General features: G+C 45.4%; 1 protein-coding gene and 1 pseudogene across 5 annotated transcripts in view; one reads left to right on the forward strand and one right to left on the reverse strand.

Moving 5' to 3' along the window:
- ATP2B4 (ATPase plasma membrane Ca2+ transporting 4) overlaps nt 1–27,530 on the forward strand; it is an 84,994-nt gene that overhangs the window by 9,791 nt on the left and 47,673 nt on the right. The gene's annotated exons all lie outside the window — the stretch shown is intronic.
- Nucleotides 13,396–13,514, reverse strand: LOC118612989 (annotated as a pseudogene).

Consider the following 27,530-nt stretch of genomic DNA (forward strand, 5'->3'; position numbering starts at 1 on the left):
GCTCTGATTTAGGGGCTAAGAGCCAGTGGGGCGTGGCCACTGTAATATGACAGCACAGGCCTATTTTATTGCCAGAGCCAGTCTGTCATTTATTTGTTCATTTGTTCATTCAGCTAACATTGAAGTGGACACAAACAGTATGCCAGGCACTACGTTAGGATCTGGGAGAAGCAGTGTCCAGGAAGCAGGATGTGGCTAAGAATTGCCTACTTTTAGCTCAAGATCAAGTGTCCTGAGTCTGGCGGTACACAGCAAGCCCTGATTATTAGCCATGTTCCAGAGAACTTGCATTTGTGTCCCTGAAAAATACCTTTAACCCCTGACTTCAGGAAGATAAGGCCTAAACTCCATACATAGTTGGGCTGGGAGGGGCCTTAAAGACCATTGCAGGGCAGCCCCTCTGTTCCCAAAGAGACAGTGGCCTGATGATGAAGGACTTGCCCTTGTCCTTTGCCAGAAGATGGCTTCTCCTGGGCCAGGGCCTGCTGCTAAGGCTGCATGTTTATCCAGCCTGATACATCTCTTCCTTGGGCTGGCACCCCAGTGTCCTCTGACTTTGCAACCCCCCGCTTATGATCTGGAGCCTCTGAGTCTGCTGGGATACCCAGAAGGGATTTGAATAGAACCTTGGAATGAAAAGATAAACTTGCAGAGAAGCCCTCCAATTTCTCCTCCAATCCTTACTCCTCATTTCAGCCCCTTCACCCTGCTTTCCAGAAGCAGTACAGTATTACAGAATATAAGAGTATATTTAGAACTGTTCGGTACATGTCATACATACCTTTTTTGAGCCTCAATTTTCCCATCTATAAAGCATATGTAATATCATCTTTCTTTATCCTCCCTATAGAATGTCGTGATGGACGAATGAGATATAGTAGGCGAGAGAACTGTGTGAATTCTAAATGCTCCCTTCTCATTTCAGTCTCTTCTTTCCACTGCCCAGCCCCATGGCCTCACTCTGCAGCATAGCCTTCTCCGTTCTTTCACGGACCACTCTAGATCCTGCTCTTACTGTGTCTTCCCTCCTCTACTAGATCAAAATCTAAAACAATACTTGTTGCATATTAAATAATTAATAACAACAATAGAAGTGATAGTCTGAGCTAACATTCATTAATTATGTGCTAGGTATTAAACTTGGATTTCTCATTTAATATTCCCAGCAAACAATAAAGTCGATACCAGTATTGTCTTCATTTTACAGATGAATAAAGACGTTCATGAAACATAAGGCTGAGGTCCTACCTGGGTCCAGCCCATATATGGATTTCCTCTTTCCATTGCTTAGTGACTGACTGGTTGACAAGTACAGGGAGAGATTCGACAGCATTTACTGAATGTCGACTAAATGCCAGCTGATTTCAAATTATGTCACAACAACCACCTCCTGAGACAGGTACAGGATTTGTCTTAGAGATCATCTTATTGTTAGAACAGAAACCCACTCAAGAAGCAAAAGGGGGCTTTACTAGAAGGTTACAGTGAAATATCACAGAACCTAGCATTGGGAAGCATAGCTCCTGTGTGGCTGTGCCTCCTCCCTGGCGCTGCGAGCACCCTCTCCTCTGCTCTCTCGTCCCCATGCACAGCGTCCGCTGTGGCTAACCGAGCAGCAGGTTCAGTCTCCGAGTCTATATGACCTTCCCACCTACCTCTCCAGCATCAACTAACTTAGTCTCTCAGTTCATATGCCAGGAGATGTAGATCCCAGTTTAGGCTTGACATCCACTCCTCCTAATTGTCAGTGGCCTGCTAGAGGGGAGTGGGGACTAGTCAAACTGACCACGTAGACTTATCTCTTCAGCAGGGCCTATGGGTGGGAGCAGATGTTTCTAGAGAGAAAATTTCTTGACCTTAGGTGGATTCAAATCCAAGTATGCTCTTCACCCCACCAGACTATCTCTGGGATATCATGGAGATAATTCCCTGAAACAGAAGGCCACGCAAGTTATCCCAGAATCTGTGGGTTCGGGCAGACCTGGAAAAATAAGGTTACCATTTTGAACACTTCTCTGAATCAAGCATTTTATAAATAAGAAAGCCAACATTCACCAAGTTAAGTAGGTTGCCCAGACAGAAGTCATCTGGCTGATTAGAGTTGATTATTTGACCCAAGCCTATCTGACACCAAAACCCATGCCCTTTCTACTAACCAGTGTGTGTGTGTGTGTGTGTGTGTGTGCGCGCATGCACACACACATACACACACAGATAGTATTTCATTCTGATTCTGCTGGAATGTATGCTCCGTGAGGGCAAAGAGCTTAATCTTTTCGTTCACTAACATATCCCAGGCACCTGTAACCATGCCTAACACATAGTAAGTGTTCAACATGACATTTCTGAGTGTATTTTGCTTTGGTCTCTTCTGCACTCCTGGGCTTCCCATGGTCAGAGGAGAAAGGGCAGTAGTCTAGGCCTTGGAGAAAGGACCACTGAAATATGTTGGGGTAACCCTCTGGGTGTGCCTTTGATCTCTACTCAACTCACAGTTGACTATGATGGGGGACATTAAGAACAGTCCCTCAGTGTGGAGAAGTCTAAAAAGTATGGCCCTAGACCCCCGTGTGTTTCCTGTCTGTACCTCTGACACTCAGCCTGTGAGGGGAGCAGGTGAAAGGAGAATTTTCTAACACTAGAATATCCACTTACTGGGACAAGGAATTAGGATGCCAAGGTCTTCTGTCACTGGGAAAAGAGAATGCAAATTTCCATTGGAGTTTCAGCCCCAGGGGTCAGAGTTTACCAGATCCTGAATCTTTTCCGATGCCTTTCTCTGTAGCACTGTCCTGTGTCCTCAGTCACCCATCTAGCCTCCCAATCCCAGCAGCATGGTAGTCTATAAGAATACAGATTTGGGAAAGTCAGTGGAATTGGATTCAAGTCTGTCTGGTCAGCAGTGTGACCATGGACTAATTGTTTAACCTCTAAGACTCAATTTTCCCTGGAAAATGGGGTTAATGCATAAATAAGGATGATACATGTCCCAAGGGCTTGGCCCATAGTTGGTGTTCACCAAATTTTAATTTTTTCTCTTCCATCCCTCCATTTTTCTCATCCTTCTCCACAGATCCTGTTACGAGCCTGCCCACCTTTTCTCTGCTAACCTTTGGCTCAATACATTTATAAAATCATTATAGTCCATTATCCCCCAGTAACAGAAAAGTCCAGAGGCGCCAGCCCGATGCAACTCTCCACCAAAGGGCTTGCAGAGGCCAGGGTGGGGTCGGGGGTGGGGGCGAGCTCCATCTTTTCTGCATGATAGGTTGCCACTCAGGGCCAGTTCTAGGATTTGCTTGATATCTGCAACAAGAGTCCTGGCAAAATAAGGCAGAGTGGCAGGTGCGGAGTGGCAACCACCTCACCTCGATTGTTCCTCCTGCCCTACTTTCCTCCCCTGGGAGCAGATGCCGTAAGAGCCACTGCTTGATGGAGAGAGACACACTGGGTGATTATGCTCTACTTGCTTGTAGAAGCTGTGGCCCAAGGATGCCATCACCATTTGGTCACACAGATAAGCCACCAGCTGCCACTGAAATTGAGCAGGCCACTTGATAAACAGGCAGGAGAGGCTCAGTCTGGGATCTCCTCTCAATCTGCCGCACACCCACGTAGAAACTTTAGCTGGTATGAAGTGGCAGCATGAGCCAGAACGTGCCTTCCCTGACCTGGAAGGAGCTTAGCATTGAATGACGGTTTGGCGCCTGTTCTTGCTCCTGCTTCCAGTAGGTCACTTAAGTGCTCCGAGCTTTCTTGGAGAATTCTCTAGCCCCCACCTCGGTTTCTCAGGGATGACATCCAGTGATGGGAGAGGAAGTGAGGGTGTGACTGTTAGCTGAGAGCTCACGTGAGCAGGCCTAAGGCAGTGTGGTTGACAGCGATGTTTCTACTGGTGGGTTCTGGCTGTAGCATCAGCCACACCCACTCACAGCCTGTGAGTTACTTAAAAGGAAAAGTGGTGCCTTGGTCATCTCTGCATACCCAGTGTTTAGCCCAGCCCTTGGTTCATGGACTAATCATCTGTAAACATCGATTGGATGGATGGATGGATGGATGGATGGATGGATGGATGGATGGATGGATGGATAGCTGAATAAACAAATAGAAATATTTTTTAAACTAGAGTTACGAGCACAGCAATATTTATCTTCTTCCTTCCCAGGGTCACCATCTCTGTTCAATACTTCATCACCTATGCCTGGATAATTGCAGAGGCTTCCTAATGACAGGCAGGGTGGCCTACAGGAATGAGTTCTAGATTAGAAGTTAGGGGACCTGGAATTTGAACCATTTGTCACTTTGGGGAAATCACTGAACCTTTCTGGGTTTCATTTTGTCCATGTATAAAGTGAATACTCTGGCCTAGATGTACTTCAAAGACATTTCAACTCCCTAATTCTCTGCCTCCTCCTACCCAAACAACCCTGCAGATCGATTATAATTGGTTACCAAAATTTAAAAATAAGATTTCACATAGAAATCCAAATTTCTTATTTCTTCTAAAAAGCCAGAAATTCTGACAATATTGGCCTACCTTTTCCCTATGGCAACAGTTAGCAGGAGCCGAGTAACTGCTGCTTCATTCAGACAAGTGTGTAGTTTCTAGTTTGCCACAGTCTCCTCCTGTCCATGTCACATAACACTCAGCCTGCTTTGCTCATTTTTGTGCCTGCCTGGTCTTGGTAGGCATTTAAATTTGCAAACCAAAAATGGGAAAAATAAAACTTCTAAGGGCGGAAGTAAGGGCCTGTCCCATAGCAGGTAACAGTCCGGGGAAGCAACTCTGATCCTCAGCTGGGCTTAGGTGGCAGAGACTTGCTGGGATCTTCCTGAGAAGTTGCTGATTGGGTTGTGGAAAGACACAGTAGCCAATGCCCCCAGGAGACTTTGCTTAGGTACTTGGCCTCCAGAACTGTTGAGCCCTTGGTTGAGGAAGCTGTTCTCCCTTTGCCTATCTCGCCCTCCTCAGACCATGCTGAGAGCTTGGGAAGCTCCCTGGGGCCTCCTCTGTAACTTTATGTGGCCACTACTTGGAGGTGGGGAGGAGGTCTGGGTCTCCGTTATAGAACCTTGGTGGTGGTGGTGATTCCCCTTTCACTTTTTTCTCTTGTCCAACCTCCACTGGTGTTTTTGGCCCAAAACTAGTCTGGCTGTTGGAAGGCCAAGCTGCTTCAGTACAGTGTGAGCTGGTCCAGGATCCCAGCTATATTCAGATGGGTGAAGCGCACATTCTCCCCTTAACTTCTTCAGTTCCTCTCCTGACAACTATTGCTGTGGACAGCTGCACTTCAGAGCTCCCAGGGGCTGGCCTGCCCCAAAGCCCCTTGCCTCACTGAGAGCTAACTGGTGCCTGGTTTAAGTCAGGGCTGTTTCTGACTCAGCTCCTTAGTCATCCTGTCTGAGCCCTTAGGCAACTCTGCCTCTCTGTTTACCCTAACCAGGTAAAACATCCTCTGCTTTCCCGTCACGAATCTTTTCTTCGAAATTTCTGGTTTGTTCACATTTCTTGTTATTCTTCCAGTTTGACCAATTGTTCTGTGATCTGATCTAGCCCTCTGGTTTTTTTCTTCTAAAAGCACCTATATTTTCTTTCATCAGCCTTGCATTACTCAGCAATCATTACTCCTCACTCGATACTCTTCCCTCCCTTGTAATATTTCCCTTTTCATGTAGACATTGACATGTAAACTCTAGTTTAAATTATGATGATTCTTGTCCCAGTCACTTTCAGAGACACGACATGTTCAGGAGGGCTTTTGGTATTTCCCCAGTGTCCTTTAATCTCAGTGGTGGATTTTGAGCAAAGTAGGTCTTTAGTTTCTTAAGGATATTTACTCTCCTCGCCCCCCGCCCCAAGTATGAAGTAATACATAACATTTTCTAACATTTACTGCGCACATACTATATATCAGGCGCCATGCCAAATGCTAAAATCGCATGACCTCCCTTCCTCCTCAAGACAACTCTATAAGGAAGGTGCCATTCCCAGGTATTCTTTTCCAGAGAAGAAACTGAGGCTCAGAGAGAGAGAAGATTTTATCCAAGGTCCCACTAAGTAGGGACTGTGGAATTCAAACCATGTCTCTCAAATTCCAGAATCTGAGCTCTGTACTGCGTCCATATGAGATCATTCTAGAAAGTTTGGAAACTTCAGAAAAGCATAAAGAAAAAAATATTTTCATAAGTCCAGAGATGACTTTTGACATTTTGATTTATTTTCTTTTATTCTTTTATATGTGTGGTGAGTATATACATTTTTAAAACAAAATTGGGAACACATCAAATATTGAGTTTTTGATTCAAATTTTTTCTGACTCAATATAATAATATGAGCATTTTCTATATCATAAGGGATGGACTGCAAGTCAGTCCCAAACATGGTCATGGATTCCAATAATAGCAGGCAACCAGAGGTGAAAGGTCACTGTGATTTTAGAAGGGCAATAATGATAATGATGCCCACAGCCTTTGTCTTGAAAGTGGACAATGTGGAGCCAGCCTGGGTGGGGAAGTGAGGTCTGAATGTGGGATGAAGAGATCAGAGAGAGGAGAGAGCTGGGAGCTCTTGAATTCCCTTTGAGAAGTTCCTTCCCTCCCTCTGTGTGCATGGATCCCACATGAAGGTGCAGGCCAACTTGTGTTTGAAGTGAGAGTTAAAAATGTAAGTGGCTTTTATGCAGGCTCAGATAAGGGCCTACCTTTCTGGAAGACATGGAACACTAAATCAAGCCCCCTATACACCTGTGAGCAGAATTCCTCATTAAGGTCAGAGAGGCTGGCTCCTTCTGCTGGGTTTGTATTCTCACACTGGCCTCTAGCTGGAGAGAACTGGGAGACTTTCCTACCTTCAGTCTCTGAAATGTGTATGTATGAAAGAGGTTGAGTATATTGCATCTGTGGCTATATTTTTAAGAAAAGATTCTTTTTAAAAAATCATCTAAGAATAGAGCAGGGAGGGGCAGAGAGGAATTAGGAAGAACAGGAGGCTGTCACCACCCCTAAGATAATTAGCAAATGTAGGGCTGGGAACAAAGACAAGGTCTGGTGTATATAATGGGGACAGAGGGTCCCTGTGCTTGTGGTAGGAGACCCTGTTGGCAGTTAGGATGCTCTGGGATGACATCTTGAGGGGCTAGCCTCTTGGAGTTTGCACCAACCAGCTCTTATAAATTCGAGAGTGAGTCCTGGAAGCCTCCATGGCAGATACAGGCTTGTCCAAAGAATGTTGGCACATGTTCAGTACAGGCTCCAGGGCTGTACATGAAGTCTCGGGTTCATCCACAAAGTGGTACCACCTCGCTGTATGACTCTGGGGAATATTTTCACCACACTGTGCCCATCATAGTCTCCCCTGGCCCACAGGGAGGTTTCACCCCTGCAGCTTCCTCCTTCCTGGGCCATCTTAGGGAGGTATGTGAGAAAAATGGAGGGAGATGCTTTGGGTTTCCATTATGAACATAGAGGACTCTTCATTATTACATTGGTTATCCCAGAAGCTCCTGAGACAACACAGGAAGAGAATAGAGTGTTATCATTGCATATACCACTCAACTGTTAAATTTAAGCCTTTTCACTCCTTAAAATACCATATAATATAATCTTGAATACTTTTCACAGTTTTTATAAAAGTCACATAGGATAATGGATGTGAAAGTTCTTCGTACACCATAGAGTACCTACAAACATATAAATTATGATATATGAAGATTCTTGAATGGGAAAGCCCCTGCTCACTCATCTGCCTCCTCTGAGGTTTGGAAGGCCATTTTTCCAGCTCATATAAAATTTTAACCCTCTTTCTTGGGTAGAATAGGTTCTTTCCCTTCTGTAGATGGGAGGATGAGCCCCAGCAAGTAAGGATAACTTGCTGAAGATGGGTGAAAGATTTGGAAGTCTCAAGACATTAAAAAGAGCTTTTTAACTGACAAGTTCCATTCTTGACCTTGCCATTTGCTAGCAATGTGGCCTTATGCAAGTCCCTTAACCTCTGAGCCCCAGTTTCTTCATTTATCATTAGTTTCTAACCACAAAAGATCATTATGATAATCCAAGGGGAGAATATGGAATCTAAATGGACTTGTCTTTGAGATGTTAAAAACACTATATGTTTGTGAATGGACATTGTTAGAACTCAGCCATGTCCTGAGGATGTTGACAGGAGCCAATGTTTGAAGACTAGAAGTCCTAAAATCCTATTGTATCAGAACTGGAAGGGGCCATAACTCAATACTCTCAGTTTTACAGACCAGAAAATTTTAAGGCCAAGGAAGCCAGGCAATCCCCACTTGTACCCTGACCAGGACACATTCTCTACTCTAGGGTTCAGGTTCTCCACGTGCGCAGCGGGGTCGGGGAGGGGGCTGGGGGAAGGGAGCGTGCCCTTCAGTTTACTCCCCCTCATTCTAGTACTGCTGAGTGAGGACTATTGATATCATTTACTCTGTATATACTGTTACATCCTGTGTTAAAGCATCTTAGATTCCACCGGATGTAAATGTGCCTTTTTTGCCAACATCCCAGAACCACTCGTTTTTGTTACTGATGTCTGACATCATGCATGCACTGATCGACCACATTTTTGAAGCATGCGTGCCGGACCATGGTCAGGGATGAGGCGCCCTGGAGAAAACTGCCGAGGAGTCGCTGAGCCACGGAAACCCCAGGGTTTGGCTCTTGAAGTGTTTAGGGAGGCCAGGTGAAGGGCGGGCTGAGAACTGGGTGGGTCCTCGGCGGCCTCTTGAGGCTGAAGGGTGGAGATTCCTCCCCTGGGTGTGGCGCGGGGGAAAACGAAGGTCCTAAGGGAGGGAAGGGCTGCTTGGCTGGCGGGGCCGATTGAGTCACTGCCCCTCTGTGAGCCATCGCTGGCTGGCAGGGGTGGAGCCGTCGCCTTTTTTGGCTTCGGTGCAGAGCCAGCCTTCGAAAGGGTGAAGATTTGTTGCCCTGGCTGCCCCAGGGCTGCGCCGCAGGTCGGGACCCGCGGCCTGGCGAGGGCTGGCACAGAGCTCGGCAGCGGGGCCGGAAGAAGGCGAGGCGGGGAAGAGCGACCGCCGCAGGTCTGTCCCTTACCCTGCGGCCGCCAGTGCGAGCCCCGCCCCACCCGCGGGCCTGGGTGCGCTGGGGGCGGGGCCGGCCCTGGAAGATGTGAGGCTGGTGCTGCTATCCCGCGCCTTCCGAGCCCAGAGCCTAGAGCTCGCAGTACTAGTTGAGGTGGTGTCTACTTTACGAACCAGGAAGTCTCGGCCGGAAGGGGTTTGGTTTCTTCCAAGCTGTTTTACTCTAGATTTTAGAAGAGAGGGACGCTCGGCCCTGCTCCCTGTTGCTAACGCCCTGAGTCTCTCTTCTGCCTCTCCCCACCCAAAGCTGGAGACCTGGCTGCTGCCGACTTCTCTCACCTTTCTGTGGCGCTCCCTACTTCTGGCTCTCGGGTCCCTACAGGAATGATGCATATGGGCACCCCCTGCCCTGCTTCCCTTTACTCGCACTCCCCTTCCACCTCACTCCCCCAAATAAAGGTTTCTAAGGGGATTGATATTTTCTTATTAGGCTAATATGTTCGATGCAGTATATCGACTATGTTATTAAATGACAATTTTGTACCATGAAAATGACAGAAGTTCTCATCTAAGAGAGTCTTGGTAACTTTTGACAGATCCATATCTATCTTTGATGATGCGGATTAAAAAATGTTGCTCGCAGAAATAGTGGAAACCCATTTTCTTTTCTCCTCTCTCTTTTTCTTTATTTCTCGGGTGCACAAAGTTGGATGAATCAAAATTCATGGTTCATGATATATTTTCTTCACTAGTTTATGCATGCCTGTCTTTCGCTACCTATTTATATAGGTTATTTATAGATTTTACTGACCTAATGACACTTGAACCCATTACCCAAGCCAGAAACGAGATCACTACCATGACTTGCATCCACCTATGTGCCCTTTCTATCCCATCCCCCCCACCTCGTCGTCCATCCCAACCACTATACTGAATTTTGTGGTTAACATTCTCTTGATAAACATATGTAAGCCTAAATAAATACATTATTTAGTTTGTTTTATATTTTGTGTTAAAAATATATACTATGTAAAGTCTTCTGGGGACTTGCTTATTTTCATTCAATATTATAATACTAAGATTTATCCCACTTGAGTGTAGCTATAGTCCATTCATTTTCACTGCTATATATCATTCCATTGGTGAAGACAGAGCCTCTTCTTTCTTTCTTTCTTTCTTTCTTTCTTTCTTTCTTTCTCTTTCTTTCTTTCTTTCTTTCTTTTTCCTTCCTTCCTTCCTTCCTTCCTTCCTTCCTTCCTTCCTTCCTTCCTTCCTTCCTTCTTACCATTTTGAAGAGTACCGCCACAAACATTCCTATCCATGTCTCCTAGTGCGCATGTGCAAGTCTCTCCTGGATATAGATCTCAGAAGGGAATTGCCACAACGACAGATTGTTTCCCAATACATTTGTAATAGTTTCGCAGCTAACAGGGAAGTGTAAGAGATGCTATTGATCCACACCCTCTCAAATACTCAGCATCAACAGACTTTTTAATTTTTGTCAACTGAATGTGTAAATAGTATCCCTTAGGTCTTGTCTTGCATTTCCCTGATTACTAATGAAGTTAAGCAGCAGAAATAACATTCTACGCATCAGATCCTCAAAAATTGCAGGTGTTGGAGTGATTATATATATAGAAAATTTTAAAAATATATTTAATATGCTAAAAGAAATAAGAGGATATTACGAGAATGATGATGGGAAGTGAAACTTAGTTGACCAGATTGAATTCCCTTTGGATATCTCTCAGATGTCTCAGATATCCAAAGAGAACTTCTGGAAGTGAAAAAATACAGTAAAAGAAATAAAGATTTCAAAGAAAAGGTTAAAATAGTATATTACAGCTGAAGATAAAATTAGTAAATTGGAAGATATTTCTGGAGAAATTTTCTAGAAGATGGAAAATGTGAAAGAGCTAGAGAGGCATAGAAAACAGAGCCAGGTTTGCCAAATTTTTTCTATAAAGGGTCAGATAATAAATATTTTAGGCTTTATGGCCCATGTGGCCTCTTTTATAACTACTCAACTCTGCTGTTGTAATGTGAAAACAACCATAGGCAATATGTAAATAAATAGATATGGCTAGGTGCTAATAAAACTATTTACAAAACAAGCAGCAGGCCAGATTTGGGCCATGTGTTATAATTTTCCCATCCCAGAATAGAGTAAAAAGATCCCAATATATATTTAACTAATATTCCAGAAGGAGAAAATAGAGAGAACAGGAGTGTGACAATATTGTTAGCATTTGTCAAGAGTGGATAAAATTGTCAAGAGTAAAATGTTATATTTACGTAGCCTAATGAATCCCAAGAGGGATAAATAAACTTTACCCCTAGACACATCGTAACGAAACTAACTATAGAACTTCAAGGGTAATTTTAAATAAATCCTAAAGGTAAATTGCCTTCAAATGCATGACAATTCAACTGACAACTGATTCTCAACATCAACAATAAAAGCCATAAGATAGTGGAATAATATTTTCAAAGAGCTGAGATAATAATTGCTAATACAGAATTCTATCAGTGAAAATCTTCCAAGAATGAAGTCAGAATTAAGGCCCTTTGCAGAGGAACAAAAACAGGTTTCTACCAATAGACCTTTCACCAAAACAACTTCTAAAGGAAATAGTTCAAGAAGACCTTACCTAAAAGGAAGGTCTAAGATTCAAGAAGGAATGATGAGCAAAGGAAATTATAAACATGGTGCTAAATCTAAATATTAATAGCAAAGAAAATAAAGAGAACAATGTCTAACTTTCAGGGATAAAATGGAGCTATAATTAAAATTCCTAATAACAATAGCATGTAAGTTGGAAGGTGAGTAATTGGAATTTAAGTATTCTAAGGTCATAGTTTTGTTTGGGAGGAGGATAAAGATTTTAATTACCAGCAATTTTTAAGTTAAATATACATATTAAGATTCCTAAGCTAACACTAAAAAACTAGGGATAATGAAACTTCCAAACTAGTGGAGAGGGATAAAATGCAAAGAAAGAAAGGAAAGGAAACATGAATGAAGACATTAGGAAATTTGGCAGTTAAAAAGAATTTGAGGCTGTGATATAGAAGAAAATGTACCATTTATTAAGTTCCTACCGTGTCAATCATTTTGAATCATTAATGTTCATTTCATGTAACATAGGTAGGAGTGCCAGACACAAAATAGGCATTAAAATTATAGTTTCATTACTACTGTAATGAAACTGTGCTTAAAACAAGGTCTGGAACTTAGTAGGCACTCATTATTGAAGAGTGAATTAAATGAAAGTATCGATTCCTGTCTAAGGATGAGCAAACTGAGAAACAGCATGGGTATGAAACTCACCTCTTCTACTTAGAATCTTTGTGGTGTTGAGCATAATATGCCTGTTAGTTTTCTTATCTGTAAAAATAAGTCAAAGAATGCTCACTACATAATAATGCTCATTAAATGCTAGACTCTCACTAAATGGTAGATGTTATTGGTAGGGAACTTTTTCAGAGTCACAGACTTTGGATTCCAATCCAGGTATTTGGAATTCAACCACAGCCGCTTTCTACTCTACCATCAGGCAGACTTGTCCTCTCTTCTCTAAGGCAGAAGAAACATGCAATAGCTGAGAACATAAGCTTTAGAGTTAGGTAGACCTGGTTTCATGGCCCAGCTTGATCACTAGTTAACTCTAGGACTTGGGCCTCATTTTCTTCATCTGGGGAAAGAGGATGAAAATGGCTGTCACCACAGGTGGTTGTAAGATTGAGAGACTGCCTGCCAATCACTTTGGTAGTGGCGATCACTAATTAGGTCTCAGTTTCATACAGACATACCTTCTGGATATTTCGAGTTGATTCCAGACCACTGCAATTAAACACAGGTCGCAATAAAGCAACTCATAATCTTTTTGCTGGTAGAAGGTCTTGCCTTCAGTTTGTAAAGAACTCAGCATCTACAAGGCATAATAAACTGGAGTACATTAGATGAGGTATGCCTGTATAAGAAAGAGTAAGAGCTAATAAGTACGTTCTTAGAGAACAGTAGGAAGAAATAGTTTCTAGCATTGGAAAAGAGATTAGTCTAGATGACCTTCATTCCCTTCCAACCTTGAGATGTTCATTTTTTCCTCATGCAGAAGCAAGGGATGTACAGCAGTATTTCCCCACTGACATTCTGACTGATAAGGAGGTCCCCAGTAGCTCCAGACCCCACAGGTGAAATGGGCTGATTGATAGCATTAAATATTAACCACAATAACTATATTTGATTGCTTACCATATGGCAGCACTATATGCCTTTGCATGGATTAATTATCTCAAAGTCTTCTGAAATATTTTATTTTATTTTATTTATTTTAAATGCCTACAGCACCTAGAATTCCTAGGTGATCTCCCATCCACGTACTAACCAAGCCCAACTCTGCTTAGCTTCCGAGATCAGACGAGATCGGGTGTGTTCAGGGTGCCATGGCCATAGACTGAAATATTTTAAATGGGATACTATTATTATCCCTATTTTATCAATGTCAAAACTGAAGAACAGAGATATTGACTAGCTTTCCCAAGGTCAAACAGTGATGGTGAATTTGGTGCTCTTGATCACTGTACTATACTTGAAGAGGTGACTCATCCCTGAGAAAAAGAGTTCTCACTTCTGGAAAGTATCTCCTTGGCAATCACATGGAACAAATGTGGCCTTTGCCAAACTTGGGTTTGGATTCTGGCTCTGCTTCTTATTGTGTGGCCCTATACAAGGTATTTAACTAGTTTTCTTCTCTACAAAATAGAGAAAAGAGGACAAGTTTGCCTAATTCAGTGACATTAATTACATTCCCATTGCTGTGTTGCCGTCACTACTATCCATTACAGATCTTTCTTCTCATGTTTGTCAGGAGGACCAAATGAGATAATATATGAGTTACTCCAAAAGAGTGGAGATTCTGTATTTCCATCATGAACCAGGAAGGCCTTAGCTGTACCTGCTCTAAGCAGATACCTATGTCCGCTCTGAGCTGATTATGGGATGACTTTGGGAGAGTGAGTAGACGAAAGCTGACTTCTTCCCTGGTCCTTGAAAAGATCACTTGTTGATCGCCCTAATGCCCCTCTACTCCCCCACCCTCATGCACACAGAGTATGGTCTTCAGAAGCCCAATGTGTTTCTCCTCCCCTTGGCCTTGCCACTCAGCCTTGCCAGGTTACCTCTTGAGTTATTTAGTTGTGTCAGGCCTTCTGTGTGCTCCCAGCCCTGAACATGTCAGAGGCCACTGTCTAGGATAAGTGACCTCTGTGCCACTGGGCCTCTACCTCTAATACCAAGAGGGGCCTGAGCTCTTAGTGACAGTGGCAGCTGGGCTTATAGTCCTGAATTTGGTTCTACTCTTCCCTTCTCCACCCTTCTCACCTATCTGTACCAGAACTATTCCATTTTCTTTCCAGTTTTCTTCTTTTTAAAAATATTTTTTGTGGTGGTAAATGTATAATTCAGTGACATTAATTACATTCATATTACTGTGCTGCTGTCACTAGTATCCATTACGGATCTTTGTCATTGTCCCAAATAGAAACTGTACCCATTAAACAGTAACTCCACCCTTCTCCGTTGAGTCCCCACATTCTATTTCCTGTCTCTGTGAATTGGTGCTTAGGGTAAGCACTTCATATAACTGGAGGCATACAGTATTCATTCTTTTGTTTCTGGCTTCCTTCATTTAGCATAACGTTTTCAAGTATCAGAATGTCATTCCTTTTTAAGGCTAAATAATAATATTTCATTGTATGGATATACCACATTTTGTTTTACCCATTCATCTGTTGTTGGATGGTCTCTTTTCTTTAATCGAACTTCTTTGGGCATATCAAAATCTGCAGTGATATAAAGAGGATAGCCTATTCTTTCCTTGAAGCAGCAAACCAAGGAGAGTGACCATCCCAGGTGGTGTGGAGTTGCCACCCAATGTGTTGTTTATAAACTCTGCTTTGAAGCCTCTTCTTCAGTGTCACCCTTCCAGAGGTCTCTCTTCTCAACAGGTAACACCATCAGGACTTGGAAGTGCTAGTTGGAAAGGAGAGAAGGGATTGTCTGGGGCTCCAAGCTTGCCTTTGCCTGCTTTCTTGGGGATAGAGCTGACAATTGCCCAGGGGCATTGTTTTCTGAACTAGAGGCAAAGGGTCTAGAGATTAGAGCATCTTTTCTTTGTTTACAGTTTTGAGTTTTTGTTTGTTTTATATATTTTTCTCCTTGTCAACTGTCATGTCTGCTTGGCATCAATGCATTTCAGTATCTCTGTATATACTCCACTGTAATCATAGGAATTCCTAATACGGCTGTGTCCTGTCTTCTTTATTTAGACTCTGTGTCTGGGAGTTCCCAGAAAGGAAGACTCTTTCTTCCTTTCTCTGAATCTTCCTCCATCCTTTTTAGTTCTCCTTTCTCTTTTTCTTTAACGCCCCCTCAAATCACTAGGAACTGCACAACCTCTATCTCTGTCACAATCTGTACCCTCAAGGTATCCTTGGCCTAATAGGATGACACACACGGACATCACACATACCCTCAGTGTGTGTCACAGTTGCCTCTGGGAGGAAGTAGGAGAACCCAGATCAATCCTCTGAGCTCATCAGGGCAGGGTTCCCCCAGCTCCACAGTCCTGGGTCAGGCCTACAATTCCCTGACTGTTTTATTCAGGCTGCTCTCTTGCTCTTTTATTTGTTTCTCTCTTTATTTGTTGGACCCTGGAGCATGTAGGATGTCTTCGCTTATTCTTGGCTCTTTCTGTGGCCTTACCTGAGTCATGTCTCCTTTAAGACCATGTGTTATAAAATCTACAGAAAGAATAATATCAGTCCTGTCTGTCTTAAAAAGCCGTCCCAAAGATCGCACGTCAGAGTGCTTTGAAACTGTGAGGCATTACCCGGATGTGAGTTCTTACCACAACCTTCTTTGACTTTCATGAACTTTTCTGTCCTTCTTTCCAATGCCACTTAACAAGGGACCTCAGGCAGACAGATTCCTCAGATACAGCTACAAAAGTTAGAGATTCCGGAGAAGACCGCACATGGCAGTACCAACTACTTCCAGCTACATAAAGCCCAGGGTGCAGACCCAAGCCTGGGAAGTATAGTTTCTGTGGGGCCAGAGGCACAGGGAGCCTCTAACAAGGAACGGCCTCAGTTTATTTTACTTCCATTGCTCAATAGCTTCATAATGCACTTGATCTTTATCCAAGGGCACTGAGCCTTTATACACAAAAAAAATAATAATCTTCTCAATTTCTGTGTGTGGTAGTTTATTCTCATTGTCTCTATTTTTCAGATGAGGAAAGGCCCTGGAAGAATGATTTGGAGGAGGAAGCACTGAGATTAAGGCATACCTAGTGCTACTTGGGAAGAGATGTGATGGGAGAACACCGGAGGCTGGCTCCCAGGCAGAGTCCCATGGGAGCCTGGCTGCTTTGGTCTCTTTTGCCATTCTGGCGCATTCCCTGGTCAAACTGTATTCTTTTCTGGTTTCCTTCCTTATGTATTTCTGAGGGTCTGTGACCCACAGCAATGTATCAGGTTGATGGTTAATTGCAGCTGCTAGCCTTCAAGGTAGCTTATAAAGACGATTAGAAAGATGTGCTCTTCAAATGAATACAGCCTATGAGCGCATGGCCTGTCCAGCAACACTTAGGGTATTTCATCTCCCAACAGCCTCCTTACCTGGTGCCCACGTTGAGGGAATACTCTGCACACCTGTGTGTAGCAGCTCTAGAAAGCCCTAAGAAAGCTCCCCTTGGCTCAGGATGTGGGCCTGACCCCATTCTGGGGAGGCCTATGCTGTGAGTGAGCTCACCTGCAGCAACCCGATGGCTGCAGCTGGCCTATGACAGAACTTGGAGGTGTCATCTCACATGCACACTGGTGATCTCGCTCTTCATTTGATACCTAATAAAGATTTCTTTGCACCATCTGTTTCTCCATATATCTTGCTTTCCAATCTATATCCTACTTTTTTGTTCCAGTGCCCAGCACAGTGTTTGACTCATGGATGCTTCACTATAAAATGTAATACAATGTAAAATTGTATTAGACGTTCCCCAAAGTTCTCTGCCTGGCTGTGATTCTGGGATGCCATGAGATGTTTGATGCAGTTGGTAGGAGAAGCAGGGGATCTGTTTCCTGACAAGGCCAGGAACTTATGGTTTGTGCAGTCACTAGTGATGAAATGGTGATTAGGGCTGGCCAGCCTCCTAGCTTGTGGTCAGTTGGTCCCAGGCCCCTCTCGTCTTTGAGAAGGTAGCAGAGTATACATGGCACTTAACCTACAGTGGTGCCATAGTCACTGCTTCTGGGTATAGCAGAGTCCTGAGCAGCTCTGCCTCCTTTCTATCTTTCCAGTGAGAGCCAAGTTGGAGGTGGCGCTGCAAGAGGCATCCAGGGGGTTCCATGGAATGCAGAGAGCTGCCCAGGATTATGAAAGGGAACTCTTTAGCCAAGCGAGCCCATTCAGCTGACAGCTTCTGCTGGGAAGGCATGGAAGCGTTCTGGCACTTAGCACTGTTCTACCCTTCTGGTCCTTTAGAACGAGAGTTGAGGAGTCCCGATCAGGGGAGTGCACTGATGCCAGTGTTGGTGGCGGCCAGTGGGGCAGGCCTCGGTTCTTGGGAACAGCACTTCTACACATCACTTCTGGGGATAGTTATCTCACCTACCTGTGAGCCGTGACGGACAAGAGCCTGGCCAACACTGCTCAGGCTGGCCCCCAGGCAGAGCTCCATGGGGGCCTGGGCCCACAGGCCTGGCTGCTTTGGCATCTTCTGCCCTTCTGGTGCATCCCCTGGTCAAATTGGATTCATTTCTGGTTTTCTTCCTTATGTATTTTGTAGGCAAAACTCAGAGCCTTTGGCAGTCATTGCCGTTCCCAGAGTAGCTCAATTTAGCCTCTGTTCTCTCTGCCTCTCCTGCATTATGTTGCCTGAGCATCTGCTCTAGGGAGGTTGTTCATCTTCCTATTTACTCTCTAGGTTTATCTCACTCCCTGAGTAGGGCCTTTTCATTTTCTAAATGGGGGCTTCCACTCTGGCCTCCTCAGGAAGAATGGGAACTGTTAAGGCTATTTTTCCAGCCTGTAATCTTCTGTAATCTTTTCTCTTTTTTACCATATCCCCCTCCTATTTGGCTCTTGAAACTATTCCCATAGGAGGAAGAAGGCAGTTAACCCTCCCTCCCTTCTTTAGGACCAAACCTCTGTTTGTTGTCTTGGAAACCATGGCAACCTGGCCTAAGAGGCCACTTCTACCATCTTGGAAATTAATGTTCTGAAGCCTTGGACTCCCAGCTGTGAATTCTCTAGCACTTTTTTCCAAGAGGGACAAAAGCCTCTGAGTTTTCAGATCTGTTAAAAGGAGAATGTTTCAAACCAACCAACCTCTAGATGATCCTTTTACAAGTGGGTTAGGAATGGGAGCAATGTTCTCTGTAGGATCTGGAGTATGAATATGAATATAGTAACATTAGCTGGGAGTCTGGAAGAGTGTTCTGGAATGTAGTGTACACTTATTTTTCTTGTGCTCTTTTCTTCTTTCCCCTTCTCAAATACTAAGAAGACTTGTGCTGGAGGTGATTATCTTTCAGCTAACACCAACTTTTTTCTTTTTCTTCTCCTTGACATGTTTGTCCTTCTTGCTCTGGTGCTACCTTTTAAAGCCCCAAGTTGGAAATCCAGGCAGTTGGGATGATTAACTGCAGGAGCCCGACAGAAGAATTCCACAGCCTTAGACGGCAAAGTTTCCATAGCCTCACTGCCGTGGGACTTCCCCCACCAAGGACTTCCCCCACCAGCTCTTTCTTGAGCTGGCGGCTGTTAGAGGAGGGAAGGGAAAGCATGCTGGCGTGTCCTTGGCTTCTCTCTGGACTTGACTGCTTGCAGAGGGGAGGGTTCAGTGGCTGAAACCCTGAAGGGAGGGCGATGACCCCTCCCCCAACCCTGAAAAAAGCTTATTCTCTGGTGATGGAGATCTTTCTAATTTGGGACAGCTGGCCAGGGTGTGTGAGACCGGACGAGCTGGGAATAGAGTGCTCCTGCAATCTTTTGCAAAAGCAAATGTTAGGCAGATAGTGTGAGATGCCTGTGAAGGTCTGACTCTGCTGGGTTAAGATCCCTTTTGCAACTCCTCCTCTGGTCCTCTCTGTGAATCCTTGAATTCTTGAATAATGATGGGGAGGACTGTAAGAAGGCAGCCATGTCACCAGGGAGTTGGATTTTAGCCTCCCTCTGCCTAATCCCTACCCATGCTTTACAGGCTCCGAGTAGAATTGAGGTGCGATAGTGGAGCCATCTTGCAGTTTGCATTTGGGTAGGACTAGTTTATCATGCTTGGTTCCTGAATTTTCAACTTCCATGGGACCCTTGGAAGGAGCTAGAATCAGATCTTATAGCCCTTAGCGCCTCGTACATTTATCTAGTCTCCTAACCCCTTCGTCCATCGGGCAACTTCCCTATTTATGCTGGATTGGAAATTTGGCTGGGCATCTTAAACCCTGATTTTAATTTTTATTTCATGGGAATAGTCTTATATCCTTCCTCTGTCCCATTTCTGTTAGGGCTCCTCACTTCCTTGTCCTCAGTTTTTGCTATTTGCCTCTGCCTCAAGCATAGTTAGATCTTTTAATATTTGACTTAGCTAGACAAGCTCCAGGTGGATTTGGGAGCATGTGGATTGGCTCATCGAGTTCGTCTTGTGTGCTTTTGGCCCTTCATTCCTGATCCCAGTGACACTGACTGGTCCCGTGTTGGTGCTAGCCATGGCAGCCCTCCAAGTGCCTGTCTTGCTTCTCAGCATGCCCATATTCTCTGGGTGAGGGCTTATTGGTTTTAGAAATTACCCAGGTAAGGAGAATGGAATCCCATCCAAGCAGGCTGTCTCTGGAGATGTGGAAAAGAGAGAATAAGAGAAATTTTGAGATTGAAGTAGATAGGTACATAGGTAGGCGGAGGAGAGATAGAGATGATGATAGATAGATAGATAGATAGATAGATAGATAGATAGATGGGACATAAGGAGGGAAGAAGGCAAGGAGACAGAGAGAGATGAGGAAAGAAATATACATAGATACAAAAAAAAAAAAACAAAGTGAGAAGCTTGGGAATGAGGTATATAGAGAAAAATGAGGAGGTGGGAAGAGTTTGGTACGAGATATTTTCCCCATGATTTCTGGCAGCTCAGTGCTTCAGAAATAATCCAAAAAACATCCTTTTTTGCCACTTCCTACAGACTTCTCCACCACCACCGTCACCATAGTTCTCCTCCCCTGTCTTTCCTTGGAAACTCTGCAGTGGTGTTTAAAATGCTATGTGTGGGAGTTTAGAATCGAATGAGTGTTGGGAGAATTTAAATTCTTTATGTTTCCCTTTGCCTCTCCCTGGAGAGTGAATGATTTCTGCAGCGAAGGCTGATCTCCCTTCTGCCTGCACCGGAAAAGCCCTTGGCTGTGTCCCGGAGATCAAGGGAGATATACCTCCAATCCATTCTGTCTCCCAACTCCAGGGGCCCAAGAAGGAGGGGGAGAGGGGGCATGTGCTGAAGGAGTGGTTCTGGGACAAACAGATAACTGATTCTCTCTGGAGATTGGCAGAGGAGGGTGGCTTATTTATTAACTCCTCATGTTAGGTCAGGCACTGGGACAGAGATTGGGATAGAAGGGTGATACAACCTTTCTGCTCACTTGGAAGAACAATACACAGCACCTTCCACTTTCTCTCTGCTGAGACTTCCATCAGCAATGACCAGCTAGGGCTGAGTCACCTTTGTCTCCTGCCCTTTGTCTCTTTCAACAATGGGCTCTGTGTTCCTCACCATGGATCTGAGCCTTTTTGTGAATAGACGTTCTTTCTAGCCCATGATTTCCGGAAGTTTAGTCTACTTTGGGGGCTCTGAAACAGGTCTGCTTCTCTTTGTCTTTTTATGTATTCCCAAATAATGGCCACCCTGCTTGAATTAATACCCTGAGACTCAGGAGCAGAAGCACTGGTGTCTGGGGCACAAGCTCACCTGTGGTGCTTTGCTATCAGCCTGCTCCCAGCTGTCCAGGATGGTGCCCCATATCAGACCCTTTCCTCACCTCCTCCCATCTCCCTTCCTACCCTGCAGAAACAGTGGGATGCTGATGACAGTTGGTTTGATGGGCTTAGAAACCATGCCTATTCTGCTCTTTTGACCTCAAGGTGCTGCCAAGACTGATTTCTGTCCCAAGTTCTGATTTTCCCAACAAGGCTTTGTCAGCTAAACCAAGGCTGTCAGTTAAGACTTCGACCACTCCTGAGGCAGCAGAGGGTGCTTCCCTGATGGAGTCAGCAGCAGCTTCCCCCTTCTGCCCTCTTTCCTCCCCGTGGGGTTTGTTCTTATCGATATCCTTTCTGAGCCATGGTGATATCTGGGAGGCATTCAGCTATAAACTGCAATGGAAGAGATCAGAACAGTCTATAGGATTTGCTCTTACACTGCCCTAACTTTCCTTTTATGTGATTAATGTACCTATTGGCATTGGGGGTGGGGGAGGGGGTAGGGAGTTGGGGAGGTCCTTCTTTTAAGGACATACCAATCCAAAAGAGCTGGAATAAGTGGAGCTGAAATAAGTATTTCAGCCAACTGTTTCTGGAAGGTGACTCTCTCTTACGTAGATGTCATTTAGTGATCAGCAACCTATAGCATGTTTATCAAAGTTTATGTGTGTGTGTGTGTGTGTGTGTGTGTGTGTGTGTGTGTGTGTGTGTATTCAGCTTAGTTTGTGTGTGACTCTCCGGTGGCTGATCTCTGATTACTCCTTACCTCCTCTACCAAAAACCTTTCCCAGATGCCTGGCTCCCTGGAGACATATGTGTCCCAGGAAGAATCTACCTCATTTTTGATCATTCTTCAGCATCTGAACTTTGCTGACTCCTTGGTCCTAGCTAAGGGTCCTCACTACCCTGACTTAAACCTTAAATCTTGTTGAGCAGAAGTATCCCTTCACCCCAGAGCTCCCTGAGGAGTGAGAACAGGATGGCAGTTCTCTGTACAAGTGGGAGAAAAACATGTATCCCTTTAGAGGCACCTCTCGAGGTCATTCCCATCAGACCTTCAGCCAGGAGTGGCCAGGCTCCATGCAGGGTGACGCTGCACCCATGGGGGGTATGAGAGATGCTGCTTTGAGGCCCTCTTCCCATGACCCCTGGTAGAATCCTCTGTATCTTCATCCTGATGAAATTGGCATCCAGTGGGGGCTGGTAGGGAGTAGGGGTGGCTGAGGAACTTGCTGGCTAGAACCTGGCTTTGATAGGAAGGAAGAAGACTAAGTGGGTTTGCCTCCTGTTGGTAATGTAAGTGATACAGAGGTGAGAAGACCCTGAGTGCTGCCTTTCTCCTTGATGGGCTGAGACAGAGACCTGTGTGGAGATGAAGCTCCACCTTTCCTTTCTTAAAGGAACTTACCTGGACCCCTCATTTCCATCTCCCCTTTACTGGCCCCCCAAGTCCTAAGCTGTATTTTCTGGCTCTTCTTTTCGTTCCTAAGAATGTTGTGGTAGCTCTTCTTTATTTTTATTTTTTAAGCTGTTTTAGGGGGCTGGGAAAGGAAAACTTTAAAAGTAAAATAATAAAAAACAGACCATTCTGCCATTACAGGCACGTAAATAACTGTACCGTGGCCAGGCTGTGCACTCACTTTGCCATGGCAACCTAAAATGAGTGTTTACAGCAGCCTGTCACCCGATGGAAAACAGCAGCTGCTGCTGCCCTGCCAGCCACACCCTTACCACTGCCTCGTGCCCCATTAGAACAGCGGGCAGGTGCCTCCTCACCCGGAGGTGGGTGGGGGTGGGGGGTCATGGGCCAGCCCTCTTGCAGGGCTTTGCAGGGTGGCAGGGAAAAGGCAGCCTGGGGCCCAGATGTGCCAGGGAGCAGTAATACTTGGGGATCCCGAAGCTAGTGATAGGTGTCTCTTGTTCTCTCACTTTGTCCGTCATCTCTCACCTCCTGAGGACGGAGGAACCAGGAATGCAGAGGGTGCTCAGCTCCACCTGAACTGGAAAGGGGTCTGGGTGTCCTCTGGCCCTGACAGAGTAGCTTGTTTTAACTTTTTGAATAACTCTTGGCTTCTGCTGCAGCCTGTCCGGGGAAGTCCTCTTCAGTCTGTTATCTCAAGGCCCCAGGGGAGAGTGGTTCTCTCTGGGAAAGGGGGCTGCCTGAAATGAAAATGGAAGCAGAGCGTCCTTGAGAGGCTAGAGGAGATATGTGACAAGACTCTCTTGTGCCTCCCCTGACAGCCTAGATCTGGGCAATGTTGGGACTGGCCCCCATTCAAGGCTCTCAAACTCCTGCTGTTGTTGGAGGTTGTCATGACATTGTTTGCAGAGACTCTTCATAACCTCTGCAGCATTAGGAAGTGTGGTTCCCAGACCAGCCACATCAGCATCCTCTTGTTAGAGAACTTGTTAGAGGTACACATCCTCAGGCCTCACTCCAGACCTCCTGAATCAGAAACGCTGGGAGCAAACCCCAAAATAAGTTTTAACCAATCCTCCTGGGATCCCGATGCTCACTCAGGTTTAAGAACCTCTGCTCTGAAGTACAACACAGTACAGGGGAGTGTGATCAGTCCACTTTCTCAAGCCCTAGGGTAACTTCATGGCTCCTGTCTGTGGGCTGAGTGATAAGAAAGAGTGGAACCAGGGCAGTGAGGTGACAGGTTATTAGGAAATGCTCTCAGCTCTTTCCTGATAAATGCCATCTTCTCGGCATGAGGCCCTTGTGCATTTGCCTGGGACTTCCAGGAAATCATGGAGTGAGAGAAGCCTGGAACAGGCAAAGCCAGGAGATGGTTCTCTGTACTCTGTACCGGCATGGAGAGAGGTGATGGAGTGTTGGCCAGGTGTGATGTCCACTGTGTGGTACTCTGACTAGTCTGGGTCACACAGGAATGTTATTTTGCTTCCTCTCTTGCTGGGCCCCTGGGGACAGAACAGCTACCTACCCCACCCCCTTTTGGTGGATAAGATGTGGCTTCCTTAGTCTGAGGCCAGGCAGCTTTCCCCTCACCCTCAAGGGCTCCAACAGAACCTATGGCCTGGGAGCAACAAGATCTTGACCCTGTAGCCAAGGGAGAGTGGCCTGCCCCTCCTTCGTGAACATGGCATGATTCTGCTGAAATTTGTTTCTAAAAATAATGCAGGATCCAATCCAGTTGCTAAAAAGCCCTTTTGTTCCCTTGGAACCAAAATGGAAAAACCACAACAGTCCCAAGAAAGGCAATCTGTGTTGCCCAAGAGAGTATATATACTGGATATTTGAATGTTACTGCCTGAGATCTGGCTCCTGTCTGCTGGCCTACTAGCTTCCTGTCCCAGTTCCGAGGAGCTGCACCTTACTTAGTGTGAGAGGCAGATACCTTTGCTAACTCATATCCTGAGCAGTTCCCATGATCAGATGGGAGGGATCAGGAGAGGTTGCCAGCACCCCTTTCATTAGACAACAGACCTTCTAGATCAGCAGTCCCCAACCTTTTTGGTACCAGGGGGTGCTTCTATGAGAATTTAATGCCTGATGACCTGAAATGGAGCTGAAGTGGTGACGTTAGCACTGGGGAGCCACTGCAAATAAAGGTGGAGCTTCATTTGCACACACACCACTCACCTGCTGTGCGGCCTAGTTCTTAACAGGCCATGGGGCCCTGACCCGGGGAGTGAGGAGCCCTGTTCTAGATGGCACTGTCATTCCCACTTGAAATCAGCTCTTGTCCTCTTTAACCAACTGAAGGAAATGGTCAACATTCCTGTTTCATCTTCTGTATTTTTTGAGCTCTAACTTGCCGTTAGTACTCCTCTTCACCCCTGAGTCATAGGACAACAGAAGTGACCTGGGCCAGTATGACTCAGATTATTTGGAAGAGGGTACATTCCCCATAGCTCTGGGCAAAGGGGCTGCCTTTTTTCATCTTAATGTACTGATGCTATTTTTGCATGGAGCCCCAGTGGAGGTTGTGGGGGTGTTGACATTGTCCTCTTAGGCACGTTTCTGCTTCGGTTGCCTGATCTATGCCATGTAGTTTCCTGTCTTCATCCTGGTGGTTCCTGGGGTCTCGGACATGGTCTAATTCAACAAGCCAGATGATCAGGAACAGATGGCAAACTTGGGTCATTTCTTGGTATCACTCTTGTGAGAATGCGCTATCTATGGGCTCTGCCTTCTCCCTGCCCCCTGAAGGTATCTGGCCAGAACTGATAAGTTTTGTCATCATTGTTATAACATAGACAGTACAGCTCTTCCGGGTCTGGAACGTTTCAGCATCATAGTATGTTTTATTTTTATTTTCTTGCAGAGTATTGAGTTGATCATACTATGGACTTATGGCTTATTATTATCATTAGCCCATGCAAGGCCCTTCCCATGCTCAGTGTGTCCCCATATCACATCTCTTCCTTTCCTTGTCTGTGAGCAGCATTCTAATGTGATAATATGTATCTTTTTGTTTAAATACATCCTTTAAAACAAGGATCCCCAAACCCCTGGCCACGGACCAGTAGCAGTCCGTGGCTTGTTAAGAACCTGGCTGCACAGCAGGAGGTGAGCGGTGGGTGTGTGAACAAAGCTTCATCTGTATTTATAGTCGCTCCCCAGGACTAGCATCACCGCCTCAGCTCCACCTGGGATCATCAAGCATTAGATTCTCATAGGAGCACCAGTCTCCAGTGCCAAAAAGGTTGAGGTCCACTGCCGTAAAATGTATAGAATTGCTTTAGATGTATGTGTTTTTAATTGTGTAAAAGCTGTTACAGTACCTTTTCCCCCACTAAGCGCTGTTTTTAAGATCACCAGCGTGGTCTATGTACATCAGATCTCTGTTTCTAACTGTCGTATAATATCCCCTGTCATGTAGCTCACATATTTTAACTGTTCATCACCAGGAGAAGGAATTCCAGATGGCCTTCATTTCTCTATCACCACAGACAGTGTTCCGGTGAACATCCTTGCACATGTCCCCTTCTGGACCTGTGTGAGAATTTCTTTGGGAGAAGCACACAAGCATAGGTGACAGAGTCCTGGGTATGCGTAGACTTTGACCAAAAACTACCAGATGGCTCTGAGGAGAAGGGATGAATTCTGGGTCCCTGTGACCCAAGGTTGAAGGTGACACATTTTCTCCAGACACATGTTTTGATCTTAGAGCTGTATTTCTGCTACTGAGCTGAAGAAGCTCTCAGGGTAGTAGACTTGGGGAGGGAAAGGGTAAGCAAGGGAGGTGTGTGTGTGTGTGTGTGTGTGTGTGTGTGTGTGTGTGTGTGTGTTTGTACCACCTTCTAACCAGGAACTGATATTCTCCAGGAGGGCTGAGAATTAGCATCAGATTCCTGGCCTGTGCCCAGGACCACAGGCAACAGTGTACCATCCTGTGGTCAGTGCAGAGGCCTGGTTTTGGTGCCCCAGCCCTCACTTGGCTTCCTGGCTTGGACCTGATGGTTACTGATGATGACAAGCAGTGCCACTCATCATCTGAACTTTACCCAACGTGCTCTGCCTCTGACCTTTCCACATACCTCCAAAGAGCCTCAGTAGACTAAAGGGGCGGGGAGTGTACTCAGGTCTTGCTTCTGCAAGCCAGCAGGCATTGGAGGAGCAATTAAGGCAGGCAGGCATGGGGAGGGAAGGAAAACCTGGGACCATGATAAGGATAGCTACCAGACCTGAGTAGTGGGAACTGGTGAGGGTGAGCTAGAATCTCAGTCATAGAAGGAGGAGGGAGCAGAGCAGCCTCTGCATGGAGTTTAGACCTTCAGAGAGAAGGGCTAGCCAGGGATGTTTGCCTGCCTATTGAGATGCTTGCCAACTTTCTTGACAGGGCATGGCCCTGTGAGAAGCACAGGACTGTCTGAGAGATGGAGTAAAGCTTAAGACAGTGTAGATGATGGCACAGAAAATACCCCTGCTGGAGAAAGATAAGAGAGAATCTAGACCAGGGTCTCTCTTTGCCTCTCCCAAGCCATGGGTTGCAAGGCCAAGGGTGTAAGATTATAGAGTGGAGGAAGCGCTCATCCCCACTCCTGGGATCACCAGGTGGGAATTGGATATTTTTGGATTCATACTAATCCAGAGCCAAGTGCATTATGGCTGGGGGTGGGTGGAGCCTCTCTGCCCCTAATAAGCCCTGAAAGCTCAAAGAGGTAAGGTGGTGTTTTCCTGAGTTGTTTCAGAGCCTTTAGGGGTCATGGACAAGGGACAGATACATTTATATGGGCTTCCTCATCAAGTTTTAGGAAGTGACCATATAGCTTTGTTTCTGTTTTCTTGGAGAAGTGTCCTTGCACTTGAGGCAAAGTGGCTTTGAATTCAGACGAAAGCACAAATCCTGGTTCTCTTAATGTGTATTTCCCTACAATGAAATGAGATGCAACCAGCCTGCTCTGTCCAACCCCACCCCCCCCCGCCCCACCCCCAACACAGGCACACAGGTCTTCTCTTCTTTATACCTCACAGCCTG

The sequence above is a fragment of the Rousettus aegyptiacus genome, unplaced genomic scaffold, assembly GCF_014176215.1.
Source record: "Rousettus aegyptiacus isolate mRouAeg1 unplaced genomic scaffold, mRouAeg1.p scaffold_m13_p_17, whole genome shotgun sequence".
NCBI lineage: Eukaryota > Metazoa > Chordata > Mammalia > Chiroptera > Pteropodidae > Rousettus > Rousettus aegyptiacus.